Source organism: Suncus etruscus, chromosome 11 (assembly GCF_024139225.1).
Source record: "Suncus etruscus isolate mSunEtr1 chromosome 11, mSunEtr1.pri.cur, whole genome shotgun sequence".
NCBI classification, from domain to species: domain Eukaryota; kingdom Metazoa; phylum Chordata; class Mammalia; order Eulipotyphla; family Soricidae; genus Suncus; species Suncus etruscus.
In genome coordinates this window covers 5,796,152-5,804,422 of record NC_064858.1, presented here as the reverse complement: position 1 = coordinate 5,804,422, position 8,271 = coordinate 5,796,152, and the positions used below count along the sequence as shown (strand labels likewise).

The window sequence follows — 8,271 nt, the reverse complement described above, 5'->3', positions numbered from 1 at the left end:
GGGCTGAGTATTTTGCCTATCATTATACACAGGTTAAGGATAAGACTCAAAGAAAAAAGAAAAGAAAAGAAAAAGGATAATACTTCATTTGTAAATAGGGTCCAGTTCCAAATGTAAATTGCTAAATTGCACTGGTCCATAAAAGCTATGTTATCTTTATTCTGAGTTCTAATATGAATATCCCTTCTAAACTTAAAAACCATCCATATTCCATAGATACCTGGCCAGCACCTGAAATTAGTAAGATCACTATCTTGCCCAGTCAGAAAGGATTAACTTCTCCCCTAGTGCCTCCTTTATCTCTATCGTATTTTTCCCATTGCAAATAGATTCTTGGATATCCAACCTCATGCAATGAACATAAAGAGATTCAAGTCAATTATTTTGTTCTTAGGATAGTTACATAGATGGTACAGACCATAGGATGATCAAAAGGTACATAAGCTAATTTATTTTTCTTTTCTTCTATACAGGTTATATATTTGATATACATTTAAGTTCATCTTTTTAATCAACTTTTATTGATTTTATGAGTTTACGTTACTTTGTAAAGTTGGAGCTATGTCACTCATTGATGGGTGCATCAACCTCTCCAAACCCACTACTCACTACTATTCACACTATAAATTAAATATCTCAATCCATCCATCTCATCCCTCTTTCCCTCCACCTTCGTTAACTTTCATACTTTCACGTAATCTAAAAATTATTTTCATAATTTTGTTAATTCATTTGCTTTTGTTAGTCATGCTTCACATATGCCAGGAACTATCTCATAATTGTCTTTTAGATTCAGATTTATTTTGCTTAGCATAATAACCTCATGTTCCATTTATTTACAAAGTGAAATAAAATACAGTAGAAAATATCAGTCTTAGGTACAACGAGTAAATCATGCACTGAGCATGTTGACTTCATTTTGATACATTTGCATTTGAGTTGCAAAGTAAATTCTATTTCTTGCCATGGGTCTTAGCCAACCAAATTTGAATAATGCTTCCTGAAGACTCCTATCAACATGAGAATATGTCTTTTATTCTGTCTTAAATTCAGCATATCAACGCTGCTGCTCAGTTGGGTAGGTAACATCTCTAATTCTGAGAGAATATCCATAGCTGGCTGATGCTGAATACCAATATAGAATATTGTAAATTATGTTCTGATGTTCTTAATGTGATCTTTTATTCATCCATTTATCAATGAATTATCGGAGAGTGAGCTGTCTGGATAGCAAATTCAATGACTTTTCTGTAAAGAAAAAAATTCATTGGTAATACACTCATTTATTTCTTTCCAAAACATTTTCCATCATGTGGACATTGTCTTAACACCTTGAATGTTAATTATTCACTTACATGATACTGAAGAGTCCTGTGGGGAAACTATATTTGATGAGTATGTCTTGTGGGTGAAAGCTCAGAAATACATTTTTGCCACGTGATTTATGCAAGGCTAAGTTCGGAAGTTCACATAGGATATAAAACTAGAGGTCAAACCCCAGACTTTATACCTCATCTCATGCTCAGATCCAATTTTATTAGTCTGTCTCTTTGGTTGGTTAATTTATTTGTGAACTGAATATAGAGTATAGTTTCCAGAGGCTAGAGTTGGGGGTGGAGAGATATTGGTCAACAGATGCAAACTTATATGATGATTAAGTTCTTGGAATGTGTTATACAGGGCAGGAAATATAATTGACAATACTGTTACACATTTGAAAATTGTTAGAAGAGTCAACTTGAAAACTTATCACCACAGAAAAAGAAAATCATGTAGAAAGATAGAAGTATTAAATAATCTTATCGTGGTAATAATTTCACAACATACAAGTATAGGAAACCACATTGAATACTTTGAATACAAGTATGTTATTTGCAAACAATAACTAACTGGAGCCAGGACAATGCCCTTAACTCTAAAAAGAAAGGTTGGCAAATATAGAAGAATCTCTGAATGTTGTCAAATAATTATTTGAGGATAAAAAACAAAAAGGTAATATCAAATAGAATTTGCCATCTTCCACAATTTAACACAACGAGATTTTATTTACAAGCTCAAGTGCACATTAAGCAGAGATCAGCCTTGTGATCAGAACAAAATCTGGATTGGTTGACAATGGGAGTAGGGTGGGAGAGGATTTTACAAATACTGAAGAAAACCTCAATTTAACAATGGCTCTGCGAAATTAGGCCTGGGTGTTAACTCAACAGTTGATAAAATATGAAATTTCTCTTCTCTAAATGATAAAGCAATCCTTCAGTTCTGCAGACATGAAAAACTCTAAATTTTTTTTCAATCAAAATCCTTCTTGATGCTTCCAACAAGCCACCCGAACTCATTTTCTCTGAAACCTTATTAAAAGAAAATATTATCAACCACCAAACAATGTAACCTCCAATTTCTGGACAGTTCACACCAAAATATCATGAAGTTTTAACCTATCTGATACAACATCCCTGCCTTTCCTGGGGTCTCCATTGATTTTGATCACTGATGTGCTAATGTATCTAACAGGACTCCGCATATTTAGGTAATTTCCTTTTTTAAAATGGGAAAAGATTTGGGCTCCTGACTCTCACTTATCAAAGAATGGGCCCCACAATGTTAAGGTCACATCACCAACCATGTTCGTAAAGCCACCTTTGACAGGTGTTTACAATAAATAGACTGTCACTATTTGTGTCAACACCAGGCCACACAATGCAGCCAGTTGGGTTCGTGGGGTTAAGCACAAAAACTATAATGGGCAGACGGCCTTATTCATTAGAAAGCTTAACTGTTTCTTTACTTTCTTTTTTTGTTTGTTTGTTTGTTTTGGTTTTGGGTTTTGGGGTCACACCCGGAGGCACTCAGGGGTTACTCCTTGCTTTGCACTCAGAAATCACTCCTGGCAGGCTTGAGCAACATATGAGATGCCGTGGATCAACACCATCAGTCCTGGGTGTATGTATGTGTGTGTGTGTATATATATGTATATATATAATCAAAAAAAAAAAGAAAAGAAAAAGAAAAGATAAGGCCTTCCAATGCTTACCACAGGCTGTGTTCTTTACATAGACTGTATAGAAAGAGGAGGTACAGTAAATGCTCCCCATATACACAACCAGGCCCTTTGCCTGGTCTGTATTGTGAATGGGGGGAGGGACAAAAAAATAAAAAGAAAATAAAATGCAGGCAATAGTGACACAATATCACTCATATAATTGCTCTTTCTCTGGAGCCTGTGAGTCTTAGTTGTACACTGCAAGGAGAAAAGAACATCTTTTTGGTTACTCTATCAAAAATGCATTTGAGTAATCTGGCTGCTGAAAAGAATACGGGCATAACAAAATGACTAAAATTCTATGACCGTAATATTTTTTTAACTGGTGAAAATTAAGTTATTTGAGTGTCTGAATACATTTTCCAAGTCTGAATACTAAGAAACACCTGATTTATGAGAGATTAATTTTCTTTGCCATTTAACCTGCTAATTTCTACTTTTGATTCTCAAAGAACTATCAGCTTACTGAAAACTATCTCTTGTATAAATGATGTTTCTCTGAGGTCAAGTCCTCAGGCTGATGTACAGCTAAATGACACATTTATGCACTAAATATAAAACCTTAATTTTAATTTTTGGTGCAATTAGGAGGGCAAGGTCCAAAGACAATGAAGTGGCAAAGTGAATACCAAGCTTAGTAAGGAAATTGACTTCTTTGCCATAATACATCTAAAATTTCTCAAGAAAGAGGAAAATATTGCTTTATTAAGTTTGAAAGAGTCAGCACTATTTCTAATTGAAGCTGTCTCTTCCTGATCATAAATTTCTCTCTAAAATTAACCCATTTCTCTGCTCTTCCTTGCAATGGGTTCTGTACATGAGGAAAATCCCTGTGTCTTGGAGCAGAGGAAGACAGAAGATCAGATTCACTGGAATAGCTTATATCTGATAAGGATGGTCAACCATTCATCCAATAGTTAAACAGCCAGAAGGCTATTGCTCATTTAATGCTACCCCAAGCCTCCTGTCTCCATTGCCTTCTAGTCTAAATCTAGACCTCACTAGCTCTTAGCCCCTTGAAGCTATATCTCATGGTGGATTTTGGACACTTTTGAGACAACCAAATTCATGCGGGGAATTCAAGTACTGCTGTCTATGATATATCTACCAAGTTCAAGTGCCCAATGTGGCTGTTGTGCCAAGGAGCCTCCAACAGAAATTGTGTCTACTCAGATTGTGTCACAGTAATAGGAAAGCTGCCCTGCACTTGACTTCCCTAAATATGTCTGGTCATTTCTCACCTCGAGATCTGCCCCCATCCTCTTTTATCTCTCCTATCCAACACACCTACGTACTCACTCATTCATTCTTAGCAGAACTGGCCCACAACCAGAATTTTTTTTTAATTCCATCCTTTAATTGGCCGAAGTAAAGCCATGAGATTTTATTTGGCAACTCCTACACAGAATTATGAAAATCATTCCATTTGGCTCAGCCCTTAATGCCCAGAGAAAAACTTCCAGACAATTCAAATCCCACTGCACTCAGCTGCACTGAAAAAACAATTAGGCTTCCCCTATTCTCTATGTCCAGGTGAGCAACTGAACAAGTGCTGGTATGTAAATGAAATGATCAAATTTAGTGACATGGCCTTAAAGTTAGGGCATGTGTTCTTCTCTATGCTTTTCTTTAAAAAATTATTGATTGGCTGGGATGCTGATAACATTGATGTTACAGCAGCTATATGTACCACATGGCAGATTCAGAATGGGGGGAAGGGTCCCAGTCAGACAGGAATACGAGGGGAACTTGAATTTCTAGCACTGAAGAGATCAAGGTAGCCTTGATCTTCCTCTTCCTGACACAAAGGCACAACATATTTCAATCCTGTTTTCTTTCTTTTTAGACATCCTTTCCTTCAAAGTCAACCATCATTCTGAAACACCTCCTCTTTCTTTGTTCCTCCCTCCCATTCTATTCAAGTAACAGAGAAATTACTTCCTCTACACTCCAATTTGCAAGTATAGCCATTACTGACTAGATGAACCTTCTAGAAATTAGAAATATGGGGGCTGGAGCAATAGTTCAGTGGGTAAGACATTTGCTTTGAATGAGCTAAGCTAAGTTTGATACTGGGTACCCCAGAGGAATTCTCAAACCTGCCAGGAGTGATCCCTAAGTATAAAGCAATAGGTAAACTCTGAGCACTGTTTGTTGTGCCACTCCTCACAAAATACATTAGGAGAAATAGATGATCCTGACTTCAAATGGACCAAGAATTTAAGAGAATTTAGAAGGGGCTAAAGTGGTGATGCAGCAGTAGGGTGTTTGCCTTGCATGCAGCTGATCCCCTGCATCCCATATGGTCCCCCAAACCAGGAGCAATTTCTGAGCACTTAGTCAGGAGTAGCCTTTGAGTGTCACTGGGTGTGGCCCCAAACCAAAAACAAAAGAGAGAGAATTTAGAAATTGTGTTTGCCACAAAGACAAATGAAGACACAAGTTTGATGTTCACAGTGGAAGGTCTATCCTTGTTTTCTGCAGTCCTAGTACAATAATGTTCATTCTCCCTAAAGCAGCTGAATGCTTGGGACAAGATGGGTTTGTGGAAAGGTAATTGGGAAATCATGCAGAAGGAAGGAGAAGAAAGAAGGAACATGAATAAATGTGTGACCATTTGAGTATGCAATCATGTGCATGTATTCATAGTATTGGAATATACAATATATGCATCTATTAAATGTAGAATTAAGTAATCCCTTCCAGCCTCTGATAAGACCTCATATTATATCTTTTACCTGTTTGATGCAGAAACAGTGACTGGTTCTCTGCTTTAGATAATGCTCAGAGATAGAGAAAAAGAAGGGGGAGTAAGAGAAGGTCTGAGGTAGAGAGTCAGGAGGAAGGGCAGAGGGGATCCCTAGAGCCAATGGGTATACCAATGGGTATAGAGCACACACCCCTCTTTCTGCAAAGTACTGCTGTGGTCCCCAGCTGTGGTCCTATTATAGCCATTTTCATCCTGTTTTATTTGTTTTGTTCAGGAGCTACACACCCCACAGTGCTCATTCTTGGCTCTGTGCTCAGGAATGACTCCTAGAAGTACTCAAAATATTGGGGAACTGAACCCATGTCACCCACCTACAAGACTTACCTGTTGTACTATCTCTCAGGCTTCATCCTGTCTTAATTTTAAGAAAATAATTGCCTTGCAATGCTTTTATAATGTAAGTAAATATTAAGGGAAAATAAGAAACTTCTTTCAGATAAATAACCAGGCTAATCCAATAGTTCCTTACTCTTAAGCTTTAGATAAACTCTTTTCATGGACTTAACTAACCAACATTTTTTTTCTTTCCTCTTCTCTTAAGCATTGGAATAAAACAAAGTCTAAATTTAAAATATACATTGAATCCCATAAATTCTCCATCTGGAGCCCAATTCTGATAATATGTCTTTGGGGATCTATCTCCCTCTCCCTCTCCACCTCATGTGAATATATTAATGCAGAATGATGTCTGATGGTTTTTTACACAGATGGATCAAAAGTCATCCAGGTCTTTAAATACATCTGGATTCCTAGGTGGCTGCAAGCACTTTGTTCTGTAAGAAACAGGCATGTCAAATGCATCTGAGGAGAGGAAGAGGCTAGTTCACTGACAATTTGGAATGATCTAAGTTAGAGCAAATCCATGATAAGTAGGACGCACCCGGTATTGTCCCAGGCACTTAACTTGTATGATCATATATCAACCTTCTCAAGATGCTAAGAGATAGTCATTATTACTAGTGCTACTTACCAGCTGCAAAATCTGGGGAGTAGATTTTAAAGGGATTGGGGATTGAGGCTAACATTCCTGTTCTGCCCTACTATTTCTGCCCTCCCTCACCAAACACATATCAAAGGCAGAATCCAACCTCATCCAATTGGTGTGTTTATAGTCTTCATGTCTCCTTTGGGTGCTACAACCAAAGTTTATGCACAGTCCAAGACTACCCATATCAGCAGTATCTTGATCCTTAAGCACACAGACTCCAAGAGTAAGGTTCTTGTCTTGCATGCTGCCAACATGGTTATACCCACAGCATCCCAGAGGGTTTCCCAAGATCACCAAGATTGATTACTGAACAAAGAACTAGAAGCAAGCCTTGAATGGAACTATGTGGCCCCCAAACAAATTTAAACAAAGAAAGAACACAGGAGCCAGAGTGATAGTCCAGTGTGTCAGGCATTTGCCCTGCATACAGTTGACCCTGGTTCACTCCCAGCATCCCATATGGTACTGAATAGCATCAGGAATGATTCCTGAGTAGAAAACCAGAAATTACTCAGGGGCACCATCAGGTGTGGCACAAAATAAAACAGAAACAAAACAGAGTTTTCCAGATTTTCCTACAAACTGGACAGTAGGAATAAACCATATCTTATAAGCACTATACTTGAACCTGACCCTAGAGACCATCAACTCTAACCATGGTTTCCCAGAGTCACAATTTCATCCTTTGCCATGCACCAGCATCTCAATTAACCAGTAGAGTTAACTGAACTATTTTTATACCCAACATTCTATTCACTTCCCCCCTTCCCTCAAGCCCTACAAACTATTGCCAATAATTCATCCAATAGGAGAAAATAGAAAGGATTGTTAATTTTCTATTGATCTCAAGCTTGCTGCTCATCCCAATGATAGCAATATCCTCTCCTTCATTCCAATTGAACTTCGTAAAAACTTGAGTTTTGTTGGTTTTTTTTTTTTCTCAAAACTTTGGGTTTTAAATTATTTTTTAACTAGCTCTTCAAGTCTGTGTTCTCTCTTGAACACAAATCTTGGCTGTTTATCTCTATGACTCTTTGATTTCTTTGATTTCTCTGGAGAAGGCCGTGCTCTCTCTTGAATACATAATTTTCACTTTCTGTCCCCTCAACACTTTCTGAGCTTCAATAAGCACCATCTTCCTTCACCATTTAAAACAATTTCTCTAATTTTATCACACTTACCCTTGGAATGAATGAGAAAAACTCCTTGATCAGTTTCATAAAACTTGGCTCCACTTTAACTTACTTGAATCCCTGTTTTCTATAGAAAAAAAATGGACTCTCAGCACTTAGTGGCTACCTGGATGTGAATTTTCCATTTTATAACAATGACCTGGCACTGTTTTCATAACTGGCAAACAAATTGTTGTCAAAATTAACTCATTTCTCATAAACTTGATCATCAAAACCAATCACACCCCCTCCCCAAGAAAAATAATAATAAAGAAAATTGAGCTACATTTGATAATGA

The 8,271-nt window shown here is 37.3% G+C and overlaps 1 non-coding gene across 1 annotated transcript; it reads left to right on the top strand.

Annotated features, from left to right (window-relative positions):
• The first annotated feature begins 3,017 nt into the window (after positions 1-3,017).
• LOC126023224 (small nucleolar RNA SNORA51) lies at positions 3,018-3,146 on the top strand. The gene has a single exon (XR_007500426.1). It is a non-coding gene; the product is annotated as a small nucleolar RNA SNORA51 (small nucleolar RNA).
• The last annotated feature ends 5,125 nt before the right edge of the window (positions 3,147-8,271 follow it).